General features: G+C 39.0%; 1 protein-coding gene across 1 annotated transcript in view; it reads right to left on the bottom strand.

Moving 5' to 3' along the window:
• F13A1 (coagulation factor XIII A chain) overlaps positions 1-11362 on the bottom strand; it is a 122500-nt gene extending 111138 nt beyond the window's left edge. Inside the window, exon 1 of the mRNA XM_039350681.1 lies at positions 11210-11362. The gene's annotated coding sequence lies outside the window, so the exon portion shown is untranslated. The remainder of the gene's footprint in view (positions 1-11209) is intronic.
• Between the last annotated feature and the right edge of the window lie 9258 nt (positions 11363-20620).

Raw genomic sequence — 20620 nt, 5'->3', positions numbered from 1 at the left:
CCTAGAATAATGCACATGTTGGTATAGAACAGAGGTCTGCAATTTTGACAACTTTAAGACTTGGGGACTTCAGCTCAGCCAGCCTAGCAATGCTGGCTAAGGAATTCTGGGACCTGAAGTCCACAAGTCTTAAAGTTGTCAAGGGCTCCCAGAATTCCTCAGCCAGCCTAGCATAGCTGGCTGAGGAATTCTGGGAACTGAAGTCCACAGGTCTTAAAGATATCAACGTTGCACACCCCCTGGTATAGAGGATACATTCATTAAGAATGTAAAAAAGAAGCTATATGGATAGTCCTTGACTTATAATCACATTTAAGCCTAGAATTTTGATTGTAAGTTGTTGCAGTTGTAAATCAAGTCAGCAAGTGACCGGACTCAATTTTACAACTGTTTCTATGATGGTCATTAAGAAGTCATTGCAGTTAAGGGAATCACATGGTCTTTAAGCAAATAATGTAGTTGTAACTCTGAATCCAGTTTAACTAATGGATTTTTTTTTCCAGATGATGACTGAAAATGTTGCAAAATGCAATCATAGGACCATGGGACACCGCAATGTGAGCTAATTGCCAAGGGCCCAAATTGTAGTTACATGACTGTGGACGTGTTGCACAGTCACAATTTAAGGTTCAGTTGTAAGTAACTTTTTTCAATCCATCATAACTTCGAACATTATTAAGTAATTCAAGGACTATCTGTACAAGCCCATAGCAAAGAATGTTCAGCCTACTTTGGCTCATTATTCCTGATGTTCTCCAATAAGACAACAACTCTCACAATATATAGATAGAATAGTTGTGACTGATTCAGATTTATGCTGAAAAAAAATTCAAAACTTGCAAAATCCAGGAGAATCAAATATTTTATCTAAACTGCCACAACTAAGATGGTGTACGACTTAGTCTGTGGTTCTTTCTCACATATCCTTGATGCCTTCATCTTCTGTATCAACAAAATAGTGCAATATAATATTCAAATAATTTTAAGAGTGAAGAAGCTGCTTGGAATGTTCTCTTTCTGATTTATTTAAAGCTACAAGAAAAAAAATTGGAATCAAATGCCATGGTTACTTCCAACAATGGTTATTATAGAAATAAATTTGATTTATATTCAAAGATATGTTATTGACTGGGACGCAGAAGGGCATAAATAAAATATATAATGAAAGATTCAGGATTGCACTTTTCTCTGTTGTTATTTTCCTGCAGTTGTATAATTGTTCTCAGATAAAGGGAGGTGAACTTTTACCAGGTCCTTTATCCCAATCATTGACTTCCAAAAAACTAGAACTACAAGCAGCATTGGGGAAAGTTACATGATTTCACACATTTGCAAGAACACATTATCCTGACATCAGCACAATTCAGTATAACACAACCACATTAGAAATCCAAAGCAACAGCAAACAGGAAACTCTTCTTGCAGGGCAATCTAAATGGCAACAGAATGAACTTGAGGAAGTGAAGAAATAGGCTGGAGTCATACACTGTGTACTTTTCTGGGTTTTAACAAAATATATTGTGTTATGGCACTCTTGGCCCTCGACTTACCATTACAATTGGGACCAGACTTTCTATTGCTAAGTAAAGCGGTGAAGTGAGTCATGTCGAATTTTACAATCTTTTTTAGTCTGTTCAGAAAAACTCTTGTTAAGGGAATTCTGCATTTGTTAAGCGAATCCAATTTCCCCCATTAACTGGAAAGTCCACAAATGGCAATCACATGAACCTTGGACACTGCAACCATTATAAATACATGCCAGTTACCAAGTGCCCGAATTTTGATCATTACTGATTATCCTGGGAATGCTGTCATGGTCATAAGTGTGAGAACCAGTGATAAATCAGTCTTATCAGTACCACTGTAACTTCAAACAATTTCTGCAGAAATGGTTGTAAGTCAAGGATTACCTGTAGTTAAATTAATCAGAGTTTACAATGCAGTACATTATGTATCGAACAAATTGTAATTTACTGAATGAAAAACGGTTACATAAGATCTGGAATAGATGCTTTGTGAGTTTAGCCATAAGTATATGTCATGTTGGGAAGCCCATGGTCTTGAAAGACAGCTAGGAAATATTTAAAATAATTCAATGATCCTAGCCATTTTACCTCTTTAAGCACAGGTGAGATATACAGAAATGTCAGAACGCTTCATTAATTCACATACTCTACTAACCTCATTTAACAACTTGCATGTTTAGTTTCTAACTGAGGCAGAAGCCCCTTTTTTTTCTCCATTGGAAGGAAAAGGAAGAAGAGAGGAGAGAATACAAAAACAACTCAGCGAAGATTGAGCATATTCAAATGTTGAATATTGAAAAAGAATATTCTGGAGATGGACAAAGGGAAGGGGTGCCTCACGGGGAGGATACAGTGGGGTGAAATGGAACATTTTTAAAGATGGAGTCTCCCCTAAGTAACATTTTGCTATAGGCAGATATGGTTACTCAAATGCCTTATCTTAAGCATTGTTGAAAGAAATGCTACATATCTTGCACAGATTACTAAATTAAAGGGAAAAGATTCATAAGACAGTTTTTGTATGCTGACATAATCTTTGAATATCACACACTGATGTCCTTGCTTAGCTGGCATGGAAACCTTCAAACAACCTCAGCTAGATTGAAGTCTGGCACTCCACAAGCAATTCCATCAACAGACACATCGACCTACAACCTACGAACCCCTGACAATTCAAATCAACTACAAAACCAACCAGCGACAGCACCGGACCGTCAACCAACCCATGCAACCACCCAACCAGCACTTCACCTCCCAATAACCCTCACTTAACGTGACCTCCCATTACAAGACCCGTCACAACACCCTCACCTGATGTGACCCACATCTGACCCATTATAAGACCCATCACTAGACCCATTACAAGACCATCATCTGATGTGACCCTCCCATCACAAGACCTACTGACCACATGAAGCCCTTATAAGCAGAAAAACACCAACACTGACATTCCTTTAATTCCACTGAAAATGTTACCTAGCCTGGTAATGAAACATTTGGAAGCTCGGAGAACGAACCCCCAGCCTCATCCTACACCCGAGCTACAGGTATTCACCACTATCGCAACCTCAGCTTGGTTACAGCTGTCTAACCTAGCCTGAAATGAGCTGGTGGTCCTAGGTCTCCATTTTCTATGCTTTTTCACTCCTGTTGACTGCAAAATCACAAATGCCATTTGCTTTACCTCTAAACTCTCTTTCTGAATGGTATTATGAAAGAAGGAAGAAATGTGTATTTTAATTACTTCAGCTTAATAGGCCTGAACAGGGATAAGCAAGCAGATGCCCTCCATATATGTTTCGAATGATAATTCTCATAATCGTCCTCAGAACTGCAATCCAGTTGCAGGGAGCAAGTTGCCTAGGCATGGGCCAGATGTCTTCAAATCGAATCTAACTTGATTTTGACAGATGCAGTTTGCCTCTTTTCACAGGACAGGGTGCTTGTTTCAAGAATCCACACATCCTCCTTGAAAACCCTTGATGTTCATTTGTAGATGCACTTCTGGAATCTGGATGCTTTGCCTCCAGCTGAGAATGTAAGACAGCCAGAAGATTCATCTCCACAAACTAAGTAAATGTAGCTAAGATCTGGGAGTCGATTATGACCCTCAAAAGACTTGAAATCTTTTCCTTGAAATATAGCATTGCTTGGTTTTATATTATCCTACCTCAGCTGCTGGAGTTTACGCGATAGTTTTCCTCCTAATTGAATTTTAGCAGTAGTGAAGAGCTGACTAAAAGCTGATGCTCTCGTATCAAATATTTGCATTTAGGATTTATTCAGTCTACTTCAGAGAGTTCACTGCTGCCAGCCAGAATGCAAGGAGGAAACTCAAGCATACGATGAAGAAAAATCTAGTCTATTTTCCTCTGAATATTTAAGGTGTGATTGGACTATGGTGTCACTTCTTATAAAAATAGGAATTACAAATTCTTGGTAAAGGAGGGCCTGTTTTCTTTACAAAAAGTCCCAAATTCAACTATAGCCTAAACCACGGGTCTTCAAATTTGGTCTTTTTATGACTTGTGGACTTCAACTCCCACAATTCCTCAGCCAGGCATGCTGGCTGAGGAATTGTGGGAGTTGAAGTCCACAAGTCATAAAAGGGCCAAATTTGAAGACCCCTGGCCTAAATGGTAGAGAAATTGAATTCAGTCAATAGAAAACGTTGAGTCAGATGAACTATTGGTCTAATTATCCCATTATTATTATGGATCATCGCACAGTCAGCCAGATGTTCAGACTGGATTTGGCATTTTGTCTACCTATCGAGTCCTTACCCAGGACCTGGGATAGGCAGATGTGGATGTTTGATGGTATTACAGATATTGTCGCAGGATGGAAGCAGTTCCTAGTAAGGCTGCCTTTTGGAATTGACTAATAGCAAATTTGTCAATGCCAATGGTATTCAAGTGGTGCTCCAGTTGTTTTGGGATTGCACCAAAGGCGCCTATTACCATTGGTACTACTCTTGCTTGCTTTTGCCACAATTTTTCTATTTCTATTTGTAGGTCTTTGTATTTTATTATCTTCTCCAGTTCTTTCTCGTCTATTCTGCTGTCTCCAGGCACTGCAATGTTAAGTCAGATGAACTATTGGTCTAATTATCCCGTTATTATTATTATTATTATTATTATTATTATTAGGTGATCACATGTGCATATCAGAAAGAGTTAAGGAAGAGCCCTGTAGTCTGCAATATGTCTACCATATGTTTAATATATTTCTTATTAAAGTTTTTTTAAAGGAATATATATTAGATAATTAATTAATGTTTAAAATACATATATGTTGTTATCTCTGGTAACCCTTAATGGACTTTTCCTGAGATAACTAAGCTTTATGGATTTGTTAGAGATAAGGGATGGGATATGGTAAGAAAATATCATTTGCTGGATTTTAAGAGATGGTAATAATGTAGTAAAATTGTTTATACTTATTCTGATGAAAGGGAAAGTAATTTCTTTATATATTTGTTTTAGTTTTCTTTATAATACTATATTCTTATTTTTTTCTATTCTTTCTATTTTTGCTTCTCTGCATCTTCTTTTTTTCTTTTCCTTTTAAGTTTGTGTAAGTTTTTATTGTTGTAATTGTATTTTTAATAGAAAATGGGTAAATGATCCTGCATATTTTAGAAAGTGTAGATAATCGCAATCTGCCCCAAATAGATTTTTTTCCCCTTCAAAAATGAAGTTTATTCCATTTTTTCCCCCTTATTTTTTATAAGGAAGGGGGAAAAGTGAAAAAATGCATGACCGTTATAAAATGAAGTCATGGCATCTGCTCTTGTAAAATTCTGTGAATCAGAAAGTTATGCAGAATTAAAGTTTAATTTGAAACTATGTTCAGCCCATTTTCTAGTTCTGTACTAGAATTTGTTCTTTTCAGACTCCGCCAAAATAACTTTGTGCATCTCAAAATTGCAACAGCTATTGGAAAACAAAGGCCATTCGGATAATTAAGAAAAGATTAGATAATTGGTTAAAAAAGGGTAAATGCTTCCTCTGGCCAGTTGTGTCCAACTCTAAGGGGCAGTTGCTCATCTCTGTTTCTTAGTGGAGACAGCCAGTGTTGTCCGAAGATGCTTCCATGGTCATGTGGCTGTCATGTGGCTATACGGTAGTGACCAAAATTGTGGAAACCTTTTGGGAAAAGTGTATTTTTGAGGTTTGATAGCTAATAACACCCCTTGTTTTTGGAGTAGTACCATAAAATTATATATCAATGGAAAGATAATTTAATCAAGAATGTAATGCAACATAGTTTGTTCAATTATCTGTACTGTATTCTATGAAAAGTTATAGCCAGAAATAACCAAAAAAAGGAAGCACAACTTGCTTAGGTTGATATCAGGTAGCTTTCCTTCCTCTGATTGTAGCCAATGAGCAAGAGTGTTTAGAGAGCCAATCAGGTGTCATCTTGTTTTGGCAATGAGCCAATCAGATCACAGTAGGATTCAGTTATTGATGTCATGTATTGAAGCTGAGAGGAGGACATTTGTCTCTGTGTTATGTGATCGCTGTCAAGTTGGTTGGAGTTTTTTTGTATTATTTCATTTAGTGAGATTGTAAAATGTAATAAAATTAAAGTAATGGTGCAAAGAGTTGACTGGTTGCCCAGAAAGTGATGTAAAATAGTATTATTAAGTGAGCAAGGCTATAGTTATAAAGAAATTAGAAGAAAAATTGGTGGAAACTTAACCAAAGGTGGCATTTCTACTGTACACTTTTCCCAAAAGGTTTCCACAATTTTGGCCACTACTGTACACCGACATGTACAAATTGCGGTTACCTTCCCACCAAAGTTATCTATTTGCATGCTTTTAAACTGCTAGGTTGGTAACAGCTGGGACAAGAATGGGAGCTCCCCCCGTCATGCGGTACTATTGGGTCTTGAACTGCCAACCTTCCTGTACTACATGATAAAATTTGAGTATTAACTCCTAAGAGGGTATGCAAGCTTAGAACCTCAGATAAACCACAATTGAGATAATATAATTCTGCACTTGCCACAACACAACTGTGCATGCAACAGTTTCAAATATCCAGAATTCCCATTGATTCCCAAAATTGCCTAGGTATGATGTGACATCTGGCTTTCAGTAATTAACTCAGCAAAATGAACTTTCTGCATGAGCAAACCGATCTTCTTCACCTTTACAAACCAATTAAGATTTCTGAATTTTATAGATGAAAGTAGCTGATGTAATCTTTCTCAATTCCACAAGGAGGGGTGCAAAGGACGATATCAGTATGAAGAAGAACACTGATCCCTATTTAATGATCTTAGATGCGAGAATCTGAGGCTTGCCATAATGAAGATATAAAGACAAAAGTTCTGGAATACAGGGAGTCCTTGACTTACGACAACTGAACCCAAATTTTCTGTTGCTAAGTGAGACATTTGTTAAGTGAGTTTTGCCCCATTTTACAATTTTTCTTACCACAGTTGTTAAGTGAATCACTATGGTTGCTAATTTAACCTAGTTGTTAAGTTAATCTGGTTTTCCCCATTAATTTTGCTTGTCAGATGGTCATAAAAGGTGATCACGACCCCCGGACACTGCAACATCATAAATATGAGTCAGTTGCCAAGTGTCTGAATTTTGATCATATGACCATGGGAATGCCGAACAGTTGTATATGTAAATAACTTTTTTCAGTGACATAACTTTGAACGGTCACTAAATGAACTGTTGTAAATTGAGGATTACCTGTACTTATGTATTCAGGTCTGATGCCAGTTGAGACATTTGTATGGATGGAGTAAATTCTAAAATATATTTACCATTATTTCCAAAATTCCTGAAGACATGCTATGTTAAACAGTTCCATAAAAGCTCCCTGTTAGGGAATGCTATTTCCTATAAGGCCATCATCAAAGAAAAGATTTGAGCAGCATCTGTGTTATTTCTATGCAATGTTAGATGAAATATATATTTTTACAGGCAAATAAAATGCATGCTGTTTTTTTTAATTTTTTTTGTTTTTTGTTTTGTTTTGTTTTTTTTAATTTTTATTTTAGACCAACAAAACAAAACACAGCAAAACATTACACACATACAAACATAATATATCCTTTTTTGTTAACAACATGCTGTTATTATCATAGGTTCTTGTAATGAATAGAAAAAACAAATATAGACATAGCTGAATATCTTCAGTGGTTGAGGGTAGATAGCAGGGAGAACAGACACACGGTGTGTTATTTTATATACCCCACATTTTCAACATTCAGGAAGTCCATTTATCTCATAGGGAGAGCTACCTCTTATGTTTTTTACATGTTGGCACATTCTGACAACTAATTTGACCTCTCTGCATCTTCCAAAGTATGAAGAGATTTACAAAACGTGTTAGTGAAATCTCAAATTCTATAAAACTAGTGCATATACCTGCCTAAAAAGCAAAAACTCCATCCACAATTAAAGAAAGCTTCTCTGTCATTTTGTGGAGGTGAGTGGGAATACAATAATCATTTGGTGCCCAGATCTTGCCAAAAAGGAATTAATTTCAAACCCATTAAAACAAAGTGATGCAAGTCATTTTCTACCATAATTTAAAAGGCCATGTATTGCCTGAAAAGGAAATTAATCTACCTGTTCCCTCTTCTAGGCACAATGCATACCATGTTTCCCCAAAAATAAGACCTATCCTGAAAATAAGCCCTAGCTTGATTTTTACGCATGCACCTAATATAAGCCCTACTCCAAAAATAAGCCCTAGTTTTGCGGCAAGGCACACACGTAAAAAATCAAGCTAGGGCAGGAGTGTGGAGCTGCCCCACACACCTCACACACACTTACCTTAGGGCTTCTGCAGCCAGGGCTCCCACACACCGACATTTGTCACGCTGCTGCCCGAGTTCTTCTTGTGGTGGCATGACATGTGGCGCATCACACTGCTGCCACCAGTCACAGCAGGAGGCCACAAGGCTCATCGCACCAATTGTGCCACTCACAGCAGGAGGTCACAAGGCTTGTCACACCGATGGCGCTTGCAGCGGCGTGATCAGCACGACGTACCATGTGTGTCCCCCACCCCATATTTTCAGTTTAAGCTTAGGGATATGTTTGCCTAGAAGTTTGCAAAAAACAAAAAATCTGAGCAATTCCTATGATGGAAAAACCTATGCAAGGGAAGATTAATTACAAACGAAAGCACTGAAATCTTCCAAAGTTTTGGCTGCCATGCCACCATTGATTTAAAAGCCACAGTTGAGTTGTAAAAGCAAAATGCTAGCACATCAGCAGCTTTGGAAGAAAGCAATGCTTCTTCCAGGAACTCTGATGTGGTTGTATATTGCAATATAGTTTCTGGATTGTTTGGGAAGTGGGGGAGATAAAGAAGAGACAAGTTGCAGGAACAAGATGCTGAAATTTGGGGGTGGGGGAATAATGGCTGCCTCAAGCTTAGGAGCCAGAAAATGGAATGAGGCAAGAATTCCTTCCAGTGGGAAAATTGATAGATAATACCAAAGAAAATACAGATTCCGAAAACAGAGGAGTCTGGAGCCAAACCTGAAATAGTATAACATGAAAGGGTGCTCAAACTTTTTTACAGGTGCTCCTCGACTTACAGCCACTATTAGAACCAGAATTTCTGTTGCTAAGCAAGACAGTTGTTAAGTGAATCACACACAATGTGATGACCTTTTTTTGCTTGGTTATTAAGCAAATGACTGCAGTTATTACATGAATCATGAAGGTTGTTAAGCAAATCTGGCTTCCCTGATTGCTTGGGGAGGGGGCATTGTGCATATTATTGTGGCTTAGCATATAATAATAATAATAATAATAATAACAACAACAACAACAACAACAACAACAGTATTAAAAAAAATAGACTCGGGTACACCTAAAACATAAAACAAAGTTCGCAGACAAACTCGATTTAGAAAATACTTCACTGGAAATTATTCTTTCGTCTGTAGGCTGATCAGTAAGGAAAACGTCCTTCTTAGTTCAATAAACATGGCCCAATTCTTCAAGAAAAATGAAAAACTTTTATTTGTCTTCTGCTACATCAGTCATCATTTCAGTCAGAATTAGGCCTTAATTTGATGTTAGTTTTGATATAAACTCAGAATCTGAGTGAGGGTTAGTGGACTCCCTCTTCCATTAACAGGCTAGACCAGTGGTTCTCAACCTTTTCTTAACCATGGACCCCTTATATGTCCACGGCCACTAAGACATCACTCAAGATTTATATCATAACATCTTCAAGCCTTTGTGGATCCTCTGTGATGACATCATGCCCACCCAGTGGTCTGCGGACCACAGATTGAAAACCAGCGGGCTTGAGGATGCTTACACAAAATGCACATCCAAACTAACCATGGTTTTGCCATCCTAGTACATTAAACCTTAATTTTACCACAAAGTTGTCTGAGTTCACACTTCTCTCTCTCTCTCTCTCTCTCTGTGTGTGTGTGTGTGTGTGTGTGTGTGTATGTGTGTAAAATATCTGCTTCCATTATTTTTCTAAATCACTCAAGATGGCAAACATGCCTATTACTTCTTCCACCTCCTATTTTCCCCATAACACCGCCATGTGAGGCCCAAGTCGATTTTTATGAAGCCAAAATATGATTGCTTATCATATTCAGCTATAAATTAGGAGAATATAACTTACAGTGGTCAGCTCTAGCTGCTCTTTTAAAATTACCTATAATTCCAATTATTCGAAGACTATGAGCTGCACAAATCAGATAACCATTAGAGGGCAACAAAGAGATAAAGGAAATGTTAGTTCACTGGATCAAAATATCCAACAGTTTTTTTAACATTGCCTCATGCTGAAAGCTTCTATCTTTCCAGACACGTTTCAGAAATCAGTGTGGTATTGCAGATGGCATCTCTTTATGCAATCTCTTTGCACCCATGAGCCTTTTTGATCACTGTGTAGCACAAGATAAAGGAAAGAGGTCTTCACAGGCTGTCACTGAGCCTGTTGTTAGTCAGATACAGAGTGAGTCTCTGTATTTAAGAGTTCAAGGGAACTTCCTGTCTTTCTCTCTCTCTCTCTCTCTCTCTCTCCAAGATGAAATTTAAATAAAACCGAGGCTTTCCTATCTTATATATTTCTAGAAAAGCTTACTTTTTAAATTTCAAATATAATAAATGCCCGTACAGTGGGCTGTCTATATATTTAAAACAGCAAATCATGAACATTTTCTTTTTTTATCAGCGTTCTGTAATCTGTATTCTTTTACCACTCTGCGTATGTGCAGGAGTACTTCTTATAACAGGGGCTGCTGCTGAATGAATATTTCCAACATGTGCTACCGGTATTAAGAAAAGCCAGGCGATGTCTTTATCAGATTATTTTCTGTGCAGTTGCAAACTTTCTAGAGACACTGCAGAAAAATCAGCAAACTGGAAAGAATTGTCTTCAGAATTCAAAGCATCAGTGGCCCGTTTTTTACACAAACAGAATGTAAAGCCATGTGCTGCTTGAAAAATAAATGTACTCCAGAGTCAGGAAATGTAGAATTATGGTCCCCCAAACAACTATGATTTGAACCTCAGGAAGCATACTGAGGCTTTTTGTTTCCCATAGTAACATTATGGCTCAGCATATGGCTGAATTATGGAACCGATGAGAGCTAGCATCCTGCATACGTTGGTTTGACTTCTTAACACAGATAATTTAGCATGAATATTTGCACACACTCACCTTTCATGCCTGAGAAAGGAAGACGGGGATGCACAAAGTGCCTTTCCTCCAGATTAGGAGGGGGTAGAGGTACACAGAGTTTTTCCTCTGGCCTCACTAAAGTGCTCTTCCTTAGCTCCCTTGCCTCTCCCACCAAGCATTGCTGTCAATGGGAGAAACAGTTCCCAATTTTCCCCTTGGTGTGGTGTGGAGTGGGGAAGGCAGAATGTGGGCCTCAGCCACCTTTCGAGTCAAGGGACAGGTCACTGTACTTATTTGCTGACTGGCATGCAGCCCTGTGACCTGGAGCTTTTATTTATTGTTGGCAATGATTAACTCAATTTCACTAGTTGCAGAAAATGATGGCAGAATCAGTATCACTCATGTAGAGAACTCTTAACAATAGGAAAAAAAAATTCAGCTTAAACCGGGGAAGGGAGAGCTGGTTGTTTTATAACCTATTAGCCATTGAGAGGCCTCAGATCACCTCAGCACCTACTTTGGAGCCTTTTTAAATTGTAGCCTTTCTCTCCCCCCCCTTCTACTAGAGCAGTGGTTCTCAATCTTTTTAATGCCGCGACCCCCAACCGGTCAAAAGTTGAGGACTACCCAACCGTTCATAAGTTGAGGACTAACCAACCGGTTGTAAGTCGAGGACTACCCAACCGGTTGTAAGTCGAGGACTTTCCCTGCCCGGGAGCACCGTGCATGCGTGGTGCCACCCCCTGCGCCTGCCGAGGGGTAGTTTGCAAGCGGCAGGCCGACCACCGGCTGGGCCACCAGCTGGCCCAGCCCAAGGGAGGTAAGGCACCCGCCGGGCCCCACGTGCGCCAGCAACCCTCCCTGCACCCGCCGGCCTCCCCCCTCCCACCCCTGGCCCTCTTTTACTTACATTTTTAGTAGTTGCTCAGCAAGGAGGGGTGGAAACTTCCAGACAGCTCGCCTTCGCTGCAGACAATTTGCAGAATAGGACCTTTGGCGGGCTCAGCAGGGCAGAGACAGCATGGACAATTCCTATTGGCTTTTGAAAGCCAATAGAATTAGACTCTATTCAAGAGAGTCTATTCTATTGGCTTTCAAAAGCCAATAGAATAAAAGGGAGAAGCACAGCTAAGGAAAAGGGGGAAAAAATGGCAGACTGCGTTGTTTGGCAACCCCCGTGAAATGGTCGTTCGACCCCAAATGGGGTCGTGACCCACAGGTTGAGAACCGCTGTACTAGAGAGCTATAACTAAAGGTGGATTCCACCTATTATACTGAGTTGTGGTTTGTTTAGCTCTGGCTGATTGAACAAATCACATTATGGCTTAGAATGATGGTTGAATCCAGTCAACAGATATTTCTGTGTTACCAGTGTTTAGAAACTTTTAAAGGTAGCATCTTCTGCTCTCCCAACATAAATGAGTGATGAAGGTGTTGTAGAAGGCTGATTTTTTTTCATACAAGAGGGAAAGAAATGGAAGAGAGAAGGAAGATTAAAACACCAAAAGGATGTTCTCTCGTGAAGACCAAAAGGGAAAAAAAAACTGTTTAGTTTTTTTCTGGGTTTGTTTTGTCTGAATAATCAAGCATATCCTTGGAAAATAATTAGGCTTGCATGCTCCTTCAAAGAACTCCAGGAGGGAAATGAAGACATAGTAATTTTTTTTAAGGCTAGGTTTAAACTATTCTTAAAGAAATCCAGCTGATACTGAAAACACAAAGATCTGGAGTGTGTTCAAACTGGCACAGAAAGTAGGTGTGGAAGTGCTTTAGATCTTGAACCATTTTTTCTTTTCTTTCTGCTTTGTGTAGCATTTTGTCTTAGGAAGAATTCTGGAGAGCCTAAACTTGCACACAATTGTGTGATCTTCAGTAGGCCTGGTAAAACCTTGATTTAAAGCTAAAGGGGAGTTTTCTAATTATTAGCACAGGTTTCTTTGCATGTTGTATAACCTTTTTCCTTCCATTCAATCATGACTGATTCTCTGAAACTGCCTAGACAAATCCCTGCAGTTTTCTTGTTAAGGTTTTTCACAAATGGTTTGCCATTTCCTCCTTCCTAGGGTTGAGAGAAAGTGACTGGCTCAAGGATATCCAGCTGGTTTCATACCCAAGGTGGGACTAGAACTCACAGCTTCCTGGCTTCTAGCCTGATGCCTTAACCACGATACCAAACTGGCTCTCATATAACCTTCATAGGGGGAGGCAATTCGTGATTTCTAACTTTAAACTGCTAAACCATATTTGAACAGAGTGCAACTCAGTACCCAAACTAGGCCTAACTAAAGGAACATTCAAAAGGAAATATAAGGAAGAAAGGAAGCCATCAGAACTTGGATATATCATTATTTTCTTTGATGAAGTTCCTATTTTGGGCTAAATATTGTAAAAATGGTAAAATGTCTTTTATGTGATTATGTCATTTTTCTAAAATCTAAAGACAGAATTTTTATTGTTTGAAGCCCTGATACACATTAAACAAAGCCGAGGTGGCGCAGCAGTTAGAGTGCAGTACTGCAGGCCACTTTAGCTGACTGTGTTCAGCAGGTCAGCGGTTCAAATCTCACCGGCTCAAGGTTGACTCAGCCTTCCATCCTTCCGGGGTAGGTAAAATGAGGACCCAGATTGTTGGGGGCAATGTAAATATATATATAGACATTGCTTACTGGTGTACACCGCTGAGAGAGTGCTTGCACTTAAAGCGGTATATAAGTCTCATAAATAAATAAATAAATATTCTGTTTTACAAGTGGAATTTGCACATTTTAATGTTTCTTGAATTTGCTCTTCTCAGCCTGATGAGTCCCCAAATATTTGGGGATACTTTTTCTAGAATTCTCAATCACCACAAATCAGCGTACTGATTTGGGTATGTACAATCAAGATATTTGGTTACATATGTTGCATATGTGTCCTGAACTTGCAATTCTGCATATGAACAAGTTAAAATAACATATCTTTTCCTTTCAGAAAAAAAAGATATTGATTGATAGGTGTGGCAAGATAACATGCTGACAATAGAAGCCTGGGCAAGAAATTTCATTACTTGCAAGTGAATGCATGAAAAGGGTTATATTGAAATCCTACCCAATTTTAAGAAAAGGAAATATAGATGCATTGGACGGTATTAAATAATGTGCTGGACAAGATTTGCAAGAGGTCCTATCCTTCCATGCATGAAATCCTACTTCAGTGGAAACGTTAAAGACTCCAGACTAGTGCTTTGCCTTCATCTCTGCTGGGAATTATTTTTCCCCTAGGCCTGTAAAAAAAAGCTAAGAAATAAATTGCTCATCTCTAGAACACACAGAAGTAGCAGCTCATGCCGGGCATTAGGAAATTCTAGAAAAGTTACAGCCCAGCTGTCCCTAAAAAAATCAGCCAGCTAGACACAACCATTCCATTAATAGATGCAACAGCCTATTGGTCAGAAATAAAGTACAAATATTCCTAACAAATACCAGGCAAAAAGATGTGTTTCCAAAGATGCTAGCATCTTGTCATATTCCTTGCTTTGCTTTGTGAACCAATCATGGAGATTTTCTTGTTTCCTAACAACCCAGATGGTTTTCATTCCAAGGCTCCTTTCATCTTCCCTTCCTACCTCCCACAACTACTTAGGGAGAGGATCCATTAGTTTTGTAAATTTTTGAGCAGCCTAATGTTTTGTCCAGAGCTCAAAGGAGATGTTTGGTAGTGTGTGGAAAAAGCAGGTTTGGGCTGAAAAGCCCAACAAAGTAAAACACCAGAGACATGGCAATCTCAGTCGTGGGATTCAGCCAGTTTGGCAGAACCGATAGCTAATTTTTTGTTGCCCAAGCCCAGAATGGACTTCTGGAAGTGCATCCACACAGAGAACCAGTAGTTCACATATTTGAATCCCACCATTGGGCAATCTCTAATGTAAACTTTATTAGGCATAGCATACCGGTATGATAGAAGGAAAGCTAGCTCTGGCAATATGGCGGGAAACAGATAATTAAAAGAGTAAAACTTTCCCTGCCTCTCTGACAGTCCAGGTCACATTGTCCAATTAATCTTCCAGAAATTATTATGAGAAGAAAACTTTGGTTGGCCAAAACATCTCTTCAGCGGCCTCGGCTCTCACACTGATAGGGAACACCTATGGATCCCAAGTGCTTCCCTCCCCCCTTGCAACTGTAGGCAAGCTAGAAGCAATATTGCAGTCCTAATAACAATAAGTCTTTGTAGCTTGACCCAGTGATTTATTTTGGAGCAGTGCTCTCCAGCCTACCAAACTATAGTATAAGGTAAGAATTGGCAACACAGCATTTCCAGGAGATGCTAGGGCTATGGGCAATGGTCCTGGGACCAAGAAATTTGTAAACAACTGCTGTAAGATAAGTGTGTGTGTGTGTGTGTGTGTGTATTTTACATATTTTTGCTAATGTATGTGATGTTATCCCTTCAAGATAGTTCAGTCAAGAAGCAAGACAAGCAGTACTAGGTCTCTATGAATTGTATGGCTACATTAACAGAATCTTACAATTCAGAAAGTACCTTTCTTGTCCCTTTGTCCCTTGTCCTCCCTCACAAAAACTAGGGAAGGTCTCTTCTGAGTCTCTTTCTTCAACGCTCCTCTTATGGATTCAATTTTTGTTTATTAGATCATTGTCTTGACTGTGGCTTTTCCCTCTGTCTACCAGGATCATTTTCACATACCATTACATTATCAGTTATCAGCTAGAACATATTTTATTGATATAGGAAAGAGTCTGAGTAAGTCAGGGATGTCAAACTGCTTGCCCACGGGCCGGTTGCATCATGCAGAGACCACGCCTACCCCAGCTCCGGCAATGCAAAAAAAGGTTGCGATGCATTGCGACACATCACGTGACGCGGCACGTTTGACACCTGCAGAGGAAGCAATTTATATAACAAAGTTATTTGACATGCAGTATGCCAATTAAATAATAAATAAATGCCTCCCCTTTTCAGTCAGTCCAATTATAGCTAGGGCCAACTGTGTGAGTTAAATAATTGGGGTTCATTTGGGACAGCCTTCTCCCATATAAATCTTGATTCCCTCTGAGCTAGGGTTACTAGATATCTGAACAGGCAAAGGGGGAAACAGACAATTGGAAATGAGGGGAAAAGGAGACACACTATCTGTATACGGATCTTGGAATCTGTGACAAAAATTAGAGCAAAAAAAGATACATAGGCCTACATATACACAGCATCATGAAGTCTGGTTTTTCAGTCGCAATATTTCTCCAAAAAATATTTATTTTGATGAACATCTGTTAATGATAATATAGAATCGACAATGTGTTCACCAAATTTCAGCACAGAAATGTATGAGGAATCTTGTGATCCACAGACTATAATGATCATAGATTTGAAGGGGTTGTATTAAAGCTGACTGATGGAATCAGAAAATAAATAATGTAAATCTAGATAGTTAAATCTGTCAATGTATGAGGGAAAGAAAGAAGCAATTTATAAGGTCACAATACACACAAGTTTGAATGACTACTGTTGTGAAAACAGTCCAGAAAAAAGACACTAAAAGAAACTAGACAATTTTTGAATATCATTCCAAGAGTGCAGCATAGGTTTATTAAGAAAATCATAAAGAAAACCAATAGCTACAGTCAGTATTCAGAAACATCAGAAAAACCCTGGATAAAAATGAAATTCACAGGAATGTAGCAAAGCAGAACCTTTGATGCTTGTCAAAAAGCATTGGTTGGCCCGACAAGCTTCTGGACTAATATTCTACAGGAAGATAAATCATAGGTAGATTTTTTTTTTAGACTGTGTGGGTATCATTGTGTCTGGTAAAACCAAACACTGCATTCCACAGTAAGAGTCTCATACCAAATTTTCAAACCTGGAGATAATCATCTGTGGATGGTTTGCTACCTCAGAATCTGGATGACTTACTGCAGTAGCATTGAAAGAAGTATGAATTCTGCATTTTGTCAAAAAATTCTATAGGAGATTATCAGGCTTTCTGTTCATCAGATGAAGTTGTTGTGCAATTGAGGCATGCTGGAAGAAAGTGAATTCAAACATACAAGCAAGTTTACTAGAGAATAGATGAGTGAAGGGAGAGGGGAATGAATATTTTGTTGAAGCCCAGCATAAATCCCATGAAAATGTTGAGACAAGACCTAAAATGGGCACATCGTACTAGAAAACCTTCAAATGGTAGTGAGTAGAAGCAGTTCGCCATAGAAAAAGTGGGCCAGAAGACCTACACCCAGATGTAAGAGGCTGACTGTCAATTAGAAAAAATGATTGTAGTTACTACAGCTAAAGGTGGTACATTTAGTGAATCTAAGGTGTGATTATCTTTTTTCCACTGGTATATCACATGTGTATGGGTCTCTGGCAAGATGGGTGGCATACATGTTTAATAAATAAAACAAATAAAACATACACGAAACTCTAGTCATTTTATTTGGTAACTTAGATTTTTGTTATATATTGCTAGAATTGGCCTGAAGCCTTAATGGCAGAGACACAGGTAGTTCATTTAGTGACCATTCAAAATTACAACAGCACTGAAAAAAGTGATTTAGGATTGTTTTTTACACTTACGACATTTGCAGGATCTCCTTGGTCACGTGACCAAAATTCAGATGCTTGGCAACTGGTTCATATTTATGACGGCTGCGGTGTCCTAGGGTCATGTGATCTCCTTTTGTGACCTTCTGACAAGCAAAGACAATGCGGAGGCCAAATTTACTTAAAAACAACTGTTATTAACTTAACAACTGCAGTGATTCACTTGACAACTGTAGCAAGAAAGGTTGTAAAATGGGGCAAAATTCACTTAACAAATGTTTCACTTAGCAACAGAAATTTTGGGCTCACCTGTGGTCGTAATTCCAGAGTTGCCCATGTTTAAACATCCAGAAGATTCCAAAGTGGTACATTCTTCACTGAACCATTCATACTTCATTTGGTAGCTTTTCCAACCAGCAACCTTAGTGATCAAAGTGTAAGTGAAAAGGAGAGCTGGCATTAAAAGGGGTTCCTATTTTTTTTTTAAAAGGGGTTGCCTCAACAGCTTCATGCAGTCATAATATCTCAGCCTCATGCTCAGAATTTCAAATATGTACATTGAATAATTATTGGATGTGTGTGTGTGTGTGTGTGTGTGTGTGTGTTTTGCATAGAAATGGAATGATTAGGTGAAAAGTATACAGAAAAGGATGGGGAAGAATTTTTCGCAATGGCAAGTGAGTTGTTACAAAATTATGAGGGAGTATGACCAAATAAGGGGTTGAGAGAAAACATAAATGGAGAAAGGGCACAAAAATAAGTACTGTATTGCAAACAAAAATCAAATCTGCAGTACCTTTCCATACTTTCCAGAACCATTGGATACTTAATTGATGCCAAGTCTGAATACTAACCATGCAACCCAGAAGTCATGATTTAGGCTTTTCTCTGCCACATTTCTTCTAAAAATTAACAAAGCCAAACGTTCCGACTTTCCATCTCTGTCTTTTTAAATCTAGATTAAAATCCCCTTGAAATAATTTGAAAGTCTGGATCAAGACACTATGAGTTCAGATATTTTTGTATGTTTACGAGTTTGTAGAGCTCTGAGAGAACCACCAATCAATCATAATTTGTCTTTTCTGGCCAACAGTAGAGTACAAAGGCCTGTCGGCCAATCTGTGCTCCTTTGCTGGTTGTAATTGAGTACCTTCTTCCATCCTCTTCATGTCTAAACATGCATCTCCTCTCCTCCTTCACAAACATTAAAGAGAATAATTCTTTTCCATTGTTTTTGTATTTGCCATATAATAGCAAACATTTGAACGTTTGAAGCTAATGCTGGCAGTTCTGCATTTTTGTTCCTTTACCAAATCATTCCCACATATTGCTTGGCTGGTGGAATTTGGGATGAGCCAAGCATCCCTTCCTATGAAAGCACAGATGATGTTTTGGACACAACTTAGTGATACATTACATTTTTGAAGTGGCATCCATGGCTTGGAAGCAGCATTTCTCCATCTACAGATACAACAGATACAACATTGCTGGCACAATGATATGTCTGCCTACAATTACAGTTCCCTGATTTCTATGCCATGTGATCAACAGAGGGGTTCATCTCACACAATTGTGGAAACTATCTTGGGAGGACTCCATTTGTAACAAAAAAAAGAACCAGTATTTCTCTATTCCTCTTCCCACAGCTCCCAGAAATCTTTACCCAATTCCATCCTTCATCCAGAGAAATCATTCAGGTGATCTTAGTTTCCTCCATTTACCTTAGTTCCCTGTCTGGTGTAAATACGCCATGACTGGCACATGGGATTTGATGGCTTCTATTTGCATGTTCAAAAATGGTAGAGGACAGGAAGACCTGGAGGAACGTTGTCCATGGGGTCGCGATGGGTCGGACACGACTTCGCAATTAACAACAACAACAACAACAAATTTGCATGTTCAAACATGCCTTTTCCTTCCCGCCCAGCCAGCTCCCATTCAATCATACTTCTCTCACCTGCCTTTTCAAGTCTCCTTCTGTGAGATGAGAACCAATACAATCTTTGGGGTTCACTTTCTCCAACTCTCCAACTTCTTCCACAGTTCGGTAGGACTTGAGCTTTATTTCCACTCTCCAGAGTTCATTCAATATGCCATTATATGAAAAGAATGCTAAATAAATTTTGCTTTTCTGTGGTTACAAAGAGGTTGTATCATATTTAGAATAGATTAACTCCTGGCAGGGAGGAAACTTACTGCGAAGTAGACAGAGATACAAGCACAATTTTCCATTTTGAATAGATAACTGGGGGGGGGCAGGGGGGAATCTGCCCATGGAGGCAATGGAAGCTGGCAGAAAATTCTCTATAGGAGGCTGTATCTCTCCAAGTAAAAAGAGATTGGTGGAGGTCCCAGGGATACAGAATCTCTGTTACTCAAAAATCTCCAGCATTCTTTTAGGATTCTCTCAAAGGAACTAGAATCTCCAGAAAATTGGAATCGGAAGCTCCTGACTATAAATAAAATGAAAAATAATGTATTGATGTCACCTTCCATACACAAACAGCCCTCCCTTGTGTTCTATTAATCATGTTAAGAAATGACACATTCTTAGCATCACATGTTGTTTCCCTTATAAGAGACTCTTGTCCAAGGAGACCCAACTCAAGTTGCTCATAAAGCTTTTTATAGAAACAATAAAACTCAAAATACCACTTCTGCCCAATGATGCCATATCATTTTCATCATGTATGCATAGGCAATTTGGAATTAACTCAGCATTTAATGGCTGACTCTAAAGCAGTGGTTCTCAACCTTTTTAATGCCGCAACCCCCAACTGGTCGTAAATTGAGGACTACCCAACCGATCGTAAGTCGAGGACTTTCCCTGCCCGGGAGTCCCGTGCATGCGTGGTGCCGCCTCTTGTGCCAGCCGAGGCGTAGCTGGCAAGCGGCAGAGATGGCGCAGGACGA

The sequence above is a fragment of the Crotalus tigris genome, unplaced genomic scaffold, assembly GCF_016545835.1.
Source record: "Crotalus tigris isolate CLP2741 ecotype Arizona unplaced genomic scaffold, ASM1654583v1 scf7180000017567.3851432, whole genome shotgun sequence".
NCBI classification, from domain to species: domain Eukaryota; kingdom Metazoa; phylum Chordata; class Lepidosauria; order Squamata; family Viperidae; genus Crotalus; species Crotalus tigris.
This window is presented reverse-complemented; position numbering and strand designations above follow the sequence as displayed.